The following is a 14,179-nucleotide window of genomic DNA, read 5'->3' on the forward strand; positions in this document are numbered from 1 at the left end:
CAGCATGGCCCAGCCACCGCGTCCTCAGCCAAACAGGTGGGGAGGGGGAGCAGGATAAGAGGCAGCGGCTCTGACAGCGGTGGCACGGTCCAGCTGCTGTGTCCTCAGCCAAACAGGTGGGGAAGGGGAGCAGGATGAGGGGCAGTGGCTCTGGTGGTGGCGCAGTCCCAGCCGCCACCTCTGCCGAATCCTCAGCCGAACGGGCAGGGAGGGGGAGCAGGACGAGAGGCAGCGGCTCTGCTGGCAGCAGCACGGCCCAGCTGCCATGTCCTCAGTCGAACGGGCAGGGAAGGTGAGCAGGACGGGAGGCAGCGGCTCTAACAGCATTGGTGCAGCCCAGCCGCTGCATCCTCAGCCAAACAGGCAGGGAGGGGGAGCAGGATGGGAGGCAGCGGCTCTGACAGTGGCAGCGTGGCCCAGCCGCTGCATCTTCAGCCGAACAGGCAGAGAAGAGAAGCAGGACGAGAGGCCCCCAGCGTGGCCGCCGCCCCGCCGCATCCTCAGCCACTTCGCCATCACAAGAGGAGGGCGCCAAGGCCAAGTGCACCATGGGCGGCCATGCCAGCAACAGGGAATGCTGCTGTGGGGACAAGGGGGTCCCGACCCGCCGCTGGCCCTGCCACCCTCGCAGCCCAAGGTCTCCTTCTCTTGCAACACCGAGAGTGGCAGCAGCGGCAACAGCGGGAGGACAGCGAAGTGGTGCAGCTGCCCGCTCGCCGCCGCCTCTTCAGCCTCACTCAGCACGACCAGCAGCAGCAGCAGTGGGAGGATGGCCAAGAGGATCACGCAGCAGGTGGAGAAAGGGTCAGGCAGGCACCGTGGGGGAATCCGCTGCCCATGAGATGGCCGAAAGGCACAGGCAGAGAGGAGAAGCTCCGGAAGACCCCCAGTGACTAACAGTGGCAGTGGCAGAGCAGGGTGAGGGGAGACCTGCCGGGCAGGGAAGAGGCACCCCAAGACAAGCCACCCATGGCTCCTTACCAGGGACACCTTTCCAGCAATCCTCCCGGCCACCAAGTGCAGTACGAAGAAGGAAAGAAGTTCAACCAATCAATCCAAACTTCATGGGAAGTTTGAATTTGTTGGTTGAACTTTTTTAGTCCCACTTTTCTTTTCAGACTGCACATGGTGGCTGAGGACAGGGAGCCGCAGGAGACGGCTGAAAGAGCCACGTGCGGCTCCGGAGCCACGGGTTCCAACCCATGGCCTAGGCTGCCAAAAGATGCAATTAGCACAGAATCACCAAATTATGAGATTGGAAGGGACCACAAGGATAATCTAATCTACCCTTCTAAATTGTGCAGGAAAATCAATTAAACTTCTGGTGAGAGGTGCTGTCAGGTTTTTCTTTAAAATTTTCAAAAATGAAGAGTCCAGAATTTCCAGTTAGGTTACTCCACTGTTGTACAGGTCTTACAGCCAGGAAATTCAAATAAAATCTAGGTTACTGCAGCTTATATCCATTATTTTTGGTGCTGATGTCTATATTAATAGTTCATGAGCATCCTCTCTATCTTTTATTCACTTGAACTTTGATGTAATGTCTCTCATCATAATGGGAATTAGTTCGTGATTATATTTCTTATGGCATCTTTTATGCCCCTAAGCACTGATGTAATGTTTCTCCTCAGAGTTTTCTTCAGAATGAACTTTCCTTCTGCCTGTCCTTATATTGCATATTCTCAAATTGCTGTATAAGCTTTGTCATTCTCCTAACTTGTCAATATCCTTCTGGGAATGTAATGCCCACAAGCATACATCATAATCCAGGTGTGGTGTCACCAGTGCAGACTATAATGAAATGAGGATTTCATACATCTTTGATATAGTGCTGCTTTTGATGCATCACAGAACTATATTATCCTTTCTAGCAGCTGTCCAAACCACTGGCTCATGATCAGCTTGTTGTCAATCAATTATTGCACCCATATCTTTTTCTGATGCAATGTATCCAAACTATGACTCCCTCATCTTGTATTGCTGTTGTTCTTAATTCACTCTGGAAATTAATTATGGAGAAATTATGATGGGGAATTCTGGCATTTTTAAAATGCAACTGACATTATTGTTATCTGGAGATAAGAAAGAAGAATTTATCCTTTTCTCCTGTGTTTTCATTACTATCATCTGACAAAATCTCCACCTTCCTGCCTAAAACCAACCATTAAACATGTACAGTAGAGGTACTTTTAAAAACATTTTTTTCAACAGACAGGACATAGCACAATTGTATCATGAGACTGGGCAAGTGAGTGTCCCAGTTCTGAGGAAGTTTTCAGTGAATACAGAGGAGTACATAAATGACCTTGAAGGTATTCAGTAGCCTTCAGATAAACACCAGCTTAAAGCTGAAAGGGGATGGAATGAGAAGGAAACTCAAGACTGATGGAAGTAAGGTGCAGCAGTAGTGCTCTCCAGTAGTGCTCTCCAGCAAGTGTGAAGGAAGGGGCAAAGGATTGTTGTCAACTTTAAAAATGAATGTGGCTGTAGCCATTTTCCCTATTCATTTTTGGTTGACACATAGAAAGGTGGGATGGGGGATTGCCAGGTGCTTGGCTAGTTAACATATTCTTTTGTCCTGTGGGAACCAAGGTCATCGGCTGCTCCTGAGACTGCAAGCTGGGTGTTTCATGAAAAGCCCGCCAAGAAGATGTATTGGGAAACGTAGTTGCTTGCATAGCTTTAGAGGTGGGATTTCTTAACTTTGTACTGGGAATTGTTACGTGTGTCTTCAGACTTGGTTTCACTTCTGATGTGCTGATACTTTGTAACTAATAAACATGTTCTTTGAGGAATTTCCAAGCCTCAGAATTCTGCTTTATTTGTCTCTGTCTGTTGGAACCTTGACAATTGTATTGGATTATTATTGATGTCAATTGCTTAATCACATCTATGATATTGCATTGTTGGTTAGGTATTTTGATTTGCCTGTATATGTTGCAATTCTTGTAGACTCTTTAGAGCAGACATGTCAAACTTGCAATGTCACATGATGTCACACAACATATCGGAGCTTTTTTCTCATTGTCGGCAATGGGGTGGGCATGGTTTCCTGGTGATGCGTCTGGCCCGCGGGCTGGCAGTTTGACACCCCTGCTTTAGAGTTAGTCAGAAAAGTTTTGGTAAAGCACATAGCAGATTTTGTTATCCTTTGCTTTAAAATTTTCTAATGCACTGATTCTTAAATTTCATTCATCCTGTTTCTGCATCAGTTAATTTTTATTCACAGTAATATTTCATTTCTGTGTGCACAATTTGTACAGTACAGATATTTGCAAATAAAAATTTCTCTGAAATATTTTGTATATTCTTTCCATTTGTATATTTTATCTACTGTTCTCCAAAATGTGTATTTTTATACTCATATTTTTAATTAAATAACTGCACTGTAAAATTTGGAAGTGGTAAAATTAAGCAGGTTTCCACTAATTTGCAAAATGGATAAATGTTTCCCACATCCCTAAAATCTGTAAATTCCTCTGTTTTCACAATTTCAAGTTTCTCTGTCAAAGCTCCATCTATATATGTTTAGAATGAGACTCCAAATTAATAATGTCACATGTGATGGTGGATAAGCAAAATCAGAAAAAATACACACTGGTGTTCTTCAAGCTTCACTATCCATATCTTATTGCATATAGTTCAAATGTTCTATTGCATCAAATGAGGAAAATTAATATCCATTCATCTCAGACTTTAAAACATAAGATGTCAACGCTGCTAATATTGAATAGTCTTGCTTTGACAAAATATGCAGAACTGTCTGGTACTTTTAGAGTTAATTCAGATGAGGCTGGGAGGAGAGAAGAAAGAATGTGTAGAGATTAATTATGGGGGCTTCAGAAGGAAGTGAACTTTGCTCCCCAGGCTGGTTGGAGAACATGACTTATGATAGCAAAAGAGGGAGGGAAAATGCTAGCAAAATAACTGCTCTGGGGTGGAGATTTCAGATCTTGGCATCCATCCATGCTGTGCCGCCACTTTGTTACACAGAAATAAAGGCTTTTTAGGATAAACAATGCCTGGAAGTTCTTTGAAGTGTTTCATTTGTCATAACCCTGACATAAGATATGGCAAGAGATATATGGCAAGCATCTCTGTTAATATAACATTGACAAAATGCTGGATATCTTCAGAAATGGGAAGGAAATATTCTTAATCCAATCACAATTTCCAAAACATTTGCTAGATATAAACATTGTGTACTTTTCAATTCTTTCACCAAAAGGCTGAATAACAAATTTGACCTTCAAGCTATATTATTGGCTAGCTTATCAAAATACTTTAATTCTATATGCTCAACTAGGAATATACATGATTATGAAAATCTGGTTGGCCCCTATCATACCATAATAATCTAGGGGTTTTTTTTATAACAGTGAATCAGCCTATAAGAGTTAATGCATTGCATATCAGAAATGTCTAGTTACATTCCCTTTTCCACAGACCTGCTCATGGTACCATGGATATTAATTTTCAGACCTTTTATTGCATATTCAATCAAAAAATTTTGCACTAACTGCATGACTAAATGAACTTCCTTTCTTGTTTTTTAGTTTATTTAGATTTGTTTAAATGATATATAAAATATGACTTTTCATTATAACCCAAATTCTAGGTGAAAGATGTGCATGTATATCCCTTCTAGCAAAATAAGTTGCCATTGTAGAGTTTCTCATTATATTTGACAAATCTCTTTGATGCTTGTGCATATAAACAGGCAGCATTATTAAAGATCCAGGTTTCAGAAATTAAAGTTTATGAATATGTTTAGTCTTAGAGTAATGATAAGTAGAAGGAACACTAAGTAATATAATGAATCCATATTAAAATTCAGTATATACCAGAATAGTTTTCAGAAATAATTATTCTCTATTGTGACTTCATTTTTATAATCACTTTTAAAAAATAAATTTGGAAGAGATGTTGAAAGCTAATAAATCAGCTTGGGACATTATTAGTGACAGCAGACAAGTAAAACTAAATCAGTGTTTCAAAACTTGACAACCTTAAGATGTGTGAAGTTCAGTTCCCAGAATTCCCCAGCCAGCCATGCTGAGGACTTCAAGTCCAGACATTTTAAAGTTGCCAAATTCAAAAAACACTGGTCTAGATGCTTCTTCCAGGGAAGGCTATGCAGCAAAGGGAGAGGATACCCTAAACCCAACCTTTTTGTTCTCCAATGATGAGGAATTATTTAGCTAACTTCCTGACCTTGCACAGTCAAGCAGCATTGGACTTGAATGGAAATCCTTGGGCTTAAAGCTACACTGGGAAACTAAAACAAAAAAGTATTGGAAAAAAGAAAACAGCAAATCACATCCATTTCTGTTAAGTCAGGGATTTAACAGCAAATCACATCCATTTCTGTTAAGTCAGGGATTTTCAACCTTTTCACCCATTGTACCACTTTTAGGATATGGCAACATTCGAGTACCACCAGTCGCTTAGCAAGGTGTCAAAAACTTGATGACCAAAAAAAAAAAAAGGAAAAAAGTGATAAAGTACAGGTAGTCCTCGACTTACAATAGTTCGCTTAGTGACTGTTCGAAGTTACAATGGCACTGAAAAAGTGCCCCCCAAGCCAAAGCTGAGCAAGACACCTGCCAGCCCACCCAGTGGCGCTCTTCCTCCTGTCCAAAGTTTTCATTGTTGTGAGCATTTCTGTTGAGGATTGGCAGCGGGGGTGGGGGGGTGTTTGGTTTTATTCCCCCCGTCTGCTGGGTGGCTGCAGCAGGTTTTGGTCACTTCACGTGACCCTGGGACACTGTGACCATCATAAATATGAATCAGTTGCCAAGCATCTGGATGTAAATCACAAGACCCTGGAGATGCTGCAACATTCCAGCTGATAGGCGCTTCTTCTGGGCTCAGCAGAAGTACCAGGATCAGCACCGAGCTCCAGCTGGAGCCTGGCGCTGATCCTGGCACTTCCACTGAGCTCTGACAGTCACGAAGAAGTGCTGATCCTGGCGCTTCCGCTGAGCTCTGACAGCCCTGCAGCTCCAGCCATCTCTCGCTCAGGCTTGTGTGGTGCTGCCTCGGGTTCAGCTCATTCCCCTCCCCTGCTACCATTTTTCTAGGATGGTCGCATACCACCTGCCAGGTGCCAATGTACCACAGATGGTACCCGTACCACTGGTTGAAAAGCCCTGTGTTAAGTCATAGGAGTTGAGCTTGGCTCAAAGAAAATCTTACTTTATTCTGAACACAACTATTCCCTCTAGACCAGTAGTTCTCAACCTTCCTAATGCTGTGACCCTTTAATACAGTTCCTCATGTTGTGGTGACCCCCAACCATAAAATTATTTTTATTGCTACTTCATAACTGTAATTTTGCTCCTGTTATGAACTGTAATGTAAATATCTGATATGCAGGATGTATTTTCATTGTTACAAATTGAACATAATTAAAGCATAGTGATTAATCACAAAAACAATATAGCAATGCTCGCTGGAGAAGCTTACTCTTCCTTGCTCAAAAATGTTGGGAGGGAGGGAAGGGGAAGGAAGGAAGGAAGATTGAAGGGGAAAGGAAGGAGATGGAGAAGGAAGGAGATTGAAGGGGAAAAGAAGGAAGGAGAAAGAGATTGAAGGAGAAGGGATGGAGATGGAGATGGAAGGAAGGAAGGAAGATTGAAGGGGAAAGGAAGGAAGGAAGGAAAATTGAAAGGGAAAGGAAGGAGGTGGAGAAGGAAGGAGATTGAAGGAGGAAGGAAGGAAGGAAGGAAGGAAGGAAGGAAGGAAGGAAGGAAGGAAGGAAGGAAGGAAGGAGAGAGAGAGATATTGAAGGGGAAGGGATGGAGATGGAAGGAAGGAAAGAAGATTGAAGGGGAAAGGAAGGAGATGGAGCAGGAAGAAGACTGAAGGGGAAAGGAAGGAGATGGAAGGAGATTGAAGGGGAAAGGAAGGAAGGAGAGAGAGAGATTGAAGGGGGAAGGAAGGAGATGGAGAAGGAAGGAGATTGAAGGGGGAAGGAAGGAGATGGAGAAGGAAGAAGATTGAAGGGGAAGGAAAGAAGGAAGGAGAAAGAGATTGAAGGGGAAGGGATGGAAATGGAGATGGAAGGAAGGAAGGAAGATTGAAGGGGAAAGGAAGGAGATGGAGAAGGAAGGAGATTGAAGGGGGGAAGGAAGGAAGGAAGGAAGGAAGGAAGGAAGGAAGGAGATGGAAGGAAGGAAGGAAGGAAGGAAGGAAGGAAGGAAGGAAGGAAGGAAGGAAGGAGGAAGGAAGGAAGGAAGGAAGGAAGGAAGGAAGGAAGGAAGGAAGGAGAGAGAGATTGAAGGGGAAGGGATGGAGATGGAAGGAAGGAAGACTGAAGGGGAAAGGAAGGAGATTCAAGGGGAAAGGAAGGAGATAGACAAGGAAGGGGATTGAAGGGGAAAGGAAGGAAGGAAGGAGAGAGAGATTGAAGGGGGGAGGCGCTGCCAAGGACGCACAAGCAGCCCCACACAATTGCCTGGGGAGGGGGGGAGGCTCTGGTGGAGAGCCTGGTGGAGAGCCAAGAGGCAGCACATCCAGGGCCTCAGAAGCTGCGCTGTGGATCCGCGCGCCTTGGAGCCGCCGGCTGCCCTCTCACACCCACCAAGGGATGGAGATGGAGATGGAAGGAAGGAAGGAAGGAAGGAAGGAAGGAAGGAAGGAAGGAAGGAAGGAAGGAAGGAAGGAAGGAAGGAAGGAAGATTGAAGGGGAAAGGAAGGAGATGGAGAAGGAAGGAAGATTGAAAGGGAAAGGAAGGAGATGGAGAAGGAAGGAGATTGAAAGGGAAAGGAAGGAAGGAAGGTGTAGAGGTGAGAGACAGGCAAAGATCGTGTGCAGAACACTGCCCCTCCAAAGCCTATGTACCCCTCCTCTCTGCATCTATCTCTCACATCACCATAGTGATGTGGAAGTACGCAGGTCTGTGTGACCTTGGCCAGTTTGATAAGGCTGGCTGGTGAACAACAAGTTTCCCTGTTTATGGCCTCTAGCTTTTTATTCTTGAGGATTGGTAAAGGATTTTAGCCAATGAAATGCTATTGCCATCCAGTAACTTTTGCTATTTGTAAAACTCTATATAAACAAATAAAGGCTGCATGCAGCCGGCCATTTCTTTGCACCCTTCAATGACTAAGGACTGATTACTACAGCTGGCACCCTCAGCAGGGACATTTCGTTTTGGGACTCCTATGGGAAGCAGCAGCTGCCAACATACTTACCATCGTCTGGAACAGGCTTATAAGTGCACTTTCGTCTTATGAGACCCCTCATTGAGTAAGTATGGGCTGCAAGTTATCTCGGCCCCAGGACAGGCATGGAGGAACTCAGATTCCTCCTACAACCTGGGGCAGACACAAGGAAGCTGGTGAGCGGAGATAGGAAAACAGTGTTCTTCGAATCCTGAGCATCGGACACTTAGGCTAAAAGATAGAGCATACATTACATTAGGCTAAAAGATAGAGCATACATTACATCTTGAACCTTGGGCTCCAGTATAAACATCTATGGTATTCAGTCCCGTTGGGCAAGGGGGAAAAAAATGGACCCAAATACTTCAGAAAGGCAATTAACTATCAGCCCCCTTCTGCTTACAACTAAGTAAAATTTATTCCTCCTAAAAACATCTTTAATTGGATTTTCAGCTTCTTCTGAAGAGGCTAATTCGTTTGCTGATTAATTAGAGACATGAATCAAAATGTACCCCCTCAACAAAGTGTTTTGAGCAATCGGAATGCTTTGAAACTCTGCAATCTGTTAAGTTAACCCTGTCAGACAAATGTCTGGTTGTATTTTGTGTTATGTGTGTGTGTGGCCACTCAGAACATTATGCTTGGGCTTGGAATGGTGAGAAAAATGGGAGATGATTAAGGGCCCTCAAAACCACTTTTTGGTTGAAATCACCTTGTCATTTTTCTCACTTCTTGCAAAACAAGTTATATGTCTAAATAAATGTTGTTGTAACAGTATTTGTGTATATACATTTGTCTGTGTTCTTCTGTGTTATTCCAAGACTTGGAAGAGACTCAAAGCCCTCTCTGATAACAACAATACAAAAAGGCCTTGCTAAGAATATATGGTTTGCCTGGAGAAAGTATGAAATGAAATAATTGTATGTGGAATGGTTTTATGCAAACAGTCAGTATGGAACTGAATGAGTTAATTTGTTGAAGTGTGTGTTAGCCTTCAAAACCCACCCATTTTCTCCCAAACTGTGAAAATAATAGTAAATATTTGTATGAGAAGAATTTCATGGAGAATGTATGAGAGAATTTATTGAAAAATGCATATGAAAGAGATGAAACTATTTTTGGGTGGTGAGATTCCCCCCCCCCATCTCTTTCGGCTGGCTGTGTTGCTTAAAGAGCAAGAGACAGGAAGGAGGGGGGAACTGTTCATTTAAAAAAAAAATTTCCTCTGCTTGGAATTGTAATCTGAGAAGAGTGGAGTGAATCTGAAACTTGACATTCACCTATGCAGTTTTGGCAAATAAATTTTTACTCAAAAGAGAAACAGTAATGTTGGACAGTATTTTTTAATATCCAACAACCAAAAGAACTAACTGAATTACTTTGTTATAGATTTATAAATGTTTGACCTATTTATATAAAATTTGTTTCCATCTGAATGGACTTTGCTTAAATTGAAGCACCAAAGATACAATTTAATTGGCTTTCAGAAAATATAAAATGATTTAGGATTGCAATTAGTCCCAGAAAAAATATAGTTGCACAAATTGATGACATCATGAATACTCAATTTGTGGACAGAATGCCACACTTTTGATTTTTTTCCTACTAGTAAATTACTTAACGAAGTATTAACTGTAATAGAAGTGCAGAAAGTATATTGTATTGAATGGCTATACTTACCCCACATCCCATCCCAAAATGTTTATTTTTTATCCAAGTGGTTGCTAAAATGATAACCTTAGGACACACAAGAGCTTGCAGTCGAAAAGGAACTGATTATTAATATTGTTTTCAAAAATAACTTATCTCTTTAATGTGCTTTAACTGACTATATAGGCTGTATTTCATATCATTTGCCTAATGATCTTTGACTTGCTTGTTTAATGACTTTTTCCTTTCCAGTCCTGCCACTGCTTTCTTCCTCTTTCTCCCTTGCCACAAGTTATTGCTTTTTATGATGGAGGGTGAATGAGAGGAGCAATTGCTTACACTACAATGCAACCCTTATCACAATGCTCAGAATTATTTTAGCTTTTAAAACCTTTTCTCAACAGTCTTTTAACTTAATCTCTGACTCTCATTATGTGTGCCAACTTACTTTTACTCCTTCAGGTGCTTATATTACGCCCAGAATTGACCCCAATCTTATGACTTTGTTTTTAACTTTGCAGCAGCTGCTCCAGAACTGAAAGCATTTATAATTTTGTTTCTCATATACACAATCACTCCTCCCTTCCTGGGCCTAATTTTTTTTGTATGTCTTTTTTATGTCTTTTATGTGGTTTTGTCTCTAATCAACTATGACAAATGGATGTTATCCATGTTCTCTCTTTTTGGCTTCCTAGAAATGTATATTCATAAATAGGTATTTAGGAACAATTTCCCCCACCTCTATGAGGGGAAACAGCTTCACATGTTATTTTTCATCTTTTTTTTGGCCGTTATAGCCCTGAGTAAACCCTCTTCCCTAAAAACTGACAATGGTCCAGCCTATTCTTCAGTAGCCTTTTTACAATTTTATACAACCTGAAATATTGTTTTTACTCATGGTCTTCTCTATAATTCCACGGGTCAAGCTATCGTGGAACGTGCTAATTGGTCTTTTAAGGACTGCCTTCACAAACAAATAAAAAAGGACGGATTATCTAGGGTACCCAATTTGTTGTGAGTAATACAACAGGTTCAAAAAGTATTATTTACATTACACCAATTGAATATTTCCATTCATTACACCAATTGAATATTTCCATTCAAAATTTGACCACTTATCAGAGACATTTTCAACAGAAAACAAGCTTGCCTCTGGTATACTATCAGGCATTACCAGACAAAGCATGGTTGGGACCAGTCCCTCTGATCACTTGGGGGCGGGGCTACGCTGCTGTGCTTGCTCCAACAGGACCTTTGCGGATTCCAGCGCGTTGTGATCACCCATCCAGGGATGTAGTGGCACCAGTCCCTGGACCCAATCCCAGAAATGGCAAGGGTGACTCTACAGATGACTCAGCAAGTAATCCAATCCTGACATGCCAGGCAACCAGTGGCGTGGGGAGATGTAAAAAACTTGATCCCCGAGAACCTGTGTGCTGCTATTTTTGCGGTTTTAACTGCAAATTTGTTTATGTCTGATCGTTAACATCTGCCCTTTGACAACTGCAACTGTTATCCCACTCAAACAATCTTTCGAGCAACGAATGAAGCAAAATCTAACATCACACAAAATAACTTCTTTTGTTTATCTGAAATGTATGACATGGAAAATTTGCTTTCTACATGTTTAGTCTTTGTTTGCACCCCTTCTGCAGTAATTCAAAACTTCACTGACTCTGAGAGGTTATTGCTTAAAAAACCTCACTGTCATCGCATTGGCTCACCTGCTTTAAACTGCACAGCTTCAATGGAGACTTCCTTTCATTTTGGACATGCTTGGCTACTGCAAGGAGGGTTTTTTACATGTGGTCAAGAAACTTTAAATTATATTCCTGCTAATATTAGTGAAGCGCAATGTTGCCTCAGCCAGCTGATTCTTGTTTTGCTTCCTAAACAAGTTCACATGAACCATTCTCCACATGGTGTCACGCTAGACAACACTTGTGACTCTGAGACAACCTTATTTTGTAGCATTGGCTATATCTCCAGTGGGCATGCCAGGATTTGCTGTTCGTGCTCACCTCAACATTAATGCTATTACATGAAATTTGGCAAAGACAATTAATACTACTTCTTCAACTATTTCAGCAATCAACCATGAACTGCAAAATTTGAGAAAAGCTATTTTGCAAAATCACGTTGCAATTGATTATTTGCTTCTGCACCAGCATTTGGGTTGTGAAAGTTTTGAGAAAATGTATTGTTTCAATATTTCTGATAATTCACAAACCATCCAGCATCAGATTTATATTTTACACAATTTGGCCTCTGATTTGAAAATTGGTACCTTAGGATCTTTATGGGTGCTGTTTATGTAATGTATTTCTTTCATTTTGCAATATATGTATTAGAGCTTTAAATCCCAGTAGATTCTCTCTCACATTGCCTCAGGGTCAAGTTTTGGCCCTATATAAACAACTGCAAAGATGCTCCTCTCCTGATTATAATCCTTTTATTAACCCCGCTTACGGCAATATTTCATCTAACAAAACAAAAAAAGAGTGAGATGTAGAGGTGAGAGACAGGCAAAGATCATGTGCAGAACACTGCCTCTCCAAAGCCTATGTACCCCTCCTCTCTGCATATATTTCTCACATCACCATAGTGATGTGGAAGTACGCAGGTCTGTGTGACCTTGGCCAGTTTGATAAGGCTGGCTGGTGAACAACAAGTTTCCCTGTTTATGGCCTCTAGCTTTTTACTCTTGAGGATTGGTAAAGGATTTTAGCCAATGAAATGCTATTGCCATGCAGTAACTTTTGCTATTTGTAAAACTCTATATAAACAAATAAAGGCTGCGTGCGGCTGGCCATTTCTTTGCACCCTTCAATGACTAAGGACTGATTACTACAGGAAGGAAGGAAGGAAGGAAGGAAGGAAGGAAGGAAGGAAGGAAGGAAGGAAGGAAGGAAGGTAGGTTGAAGGGGAAAGGAAGGAGATGAAGAAGGAAGGAGATTGAAGGGGGAGGTGCTGCCAAGGATGCACAAGCAGCTTCGCACAATTGCCCAGGGAGGGGGGAGGCTTTGGCGGAGAGCCTGGTGGAGAGCCAAGTGACGGCACTTCCGGGGCCTCGGAAGCTGCACAGAGGATCCACGTGCCTCGGAGCCGCCGGCTGCCCTCTCACACCCGCCAACCTGGAGCCCCACATCCTCATCCTGGCACCTCTTGCCCTCTCCCAGCTGCCCCCGGGACCTGCCCACCCTTCCAGCCTCCTGAGCGCCATCGCAGTGGCGGGGGTATGGGAGCCCCTTTCCACACCACGCAGCCCATCGCACGCGAGAGGGGTGCGGCCAGAGTGCCAGTTCCCGCTCGGAAGGTGCTGCTTCTCTCCTCCCGGCCTGGCCGGCGTCCGACGCACATGTGGACATCACCACCACCTCGCCCTCTTCACCACACCCTGGCACTTCCGAGGCCCGGAGCCCAGCAAGCCGGGAAGGAACCGCTCCTGCCCAGCAGCCCCATGGCCACGCCGGGTGCCAGAGGGCCAAGGCACCCTCCAACGGTGAGGGAGGCTGGCTGGGTGGCGCAGGGGAGGCTCCCGCATGGTGTGGAGGGAGGCCGGGGGCGGAGCGCAGCCGGGGAACCAGGAGGCATAGAGACCGGCTTGGCTCAGCACTGCAGCTCAGCTCAGCTCAGCCAGCAGCGGCAGCAGTGGCAGAGCAGCCCAGAGGCAGCCCCAGCAGTGGCCCAGACCCAGCTCAGCTCGGACCAGCCGCTGAGCCAGCCCAGGGCGGCATCGGGGGCACGCGCAATGGTGCTGCGGTGGCAGGAGCAGGTGCTGTCAGAGGAGAAGGGCGCCTTGTTTTTGTTTCCTTTTATTTTTTCCATATCTGACTTTATTTCAGTAAAGATTCCCCTTCACCAGTTATAAATGGCTTATTAGCAACCTGTTTCCATGTTTTTCCACACTTTTTTCTCTACAGCATCTGATCCTTCAGACGGAATATATAGCCTGAGATGCCAGCCCCTTAGTGCTGTGGAAACAGTTCAAGGGCCCCTCAAAAAGTGGACAACTAAATTCTGCTTTAACATAGCAAAAAGAGGACATTATTAAATATAGGGGTAAATATTAAGAGATTTAAATTTAAATTAGATTAAATCAAATTCTGTCAGTGTGTAAGAATTTATGAACTGGAATAGCCATAGCAACAAACCAACCAATGAGAACTGTTTTTGATTAAGACACAGTATTGGCTGTGTGAAGCATGTGATCCAGCCTAGGTCTGGGCATGTCTTAATCTTCCCTGTGTCCTGATCTCCTGAGTTAGTTGTTGATGTTCCCAAAAACTGTATGTATCATGTATGTATGTATGTATGTATGTGTATGTATGTATGTATGTATGTATGTATATATATATAT

The sequence above is a fragment of the Crotalus tigris genome, unplaced genomic scaffold (assembly GCF_016545835.1).
Source record: "Crotalus tigris isolate CLP2741 ecotype Arizona unplaced genomic scaffold, ASM1654583v1 scf7180000018670.1062102, whole genome shotgun sequence".
NCBI classification, from domain to species: domain Eukaryota; kingdom Metazoa; phylum Chordata; class Lepidosauria; order Squamata; family Viperidae; genus Crotalus; species Crotalus tigris.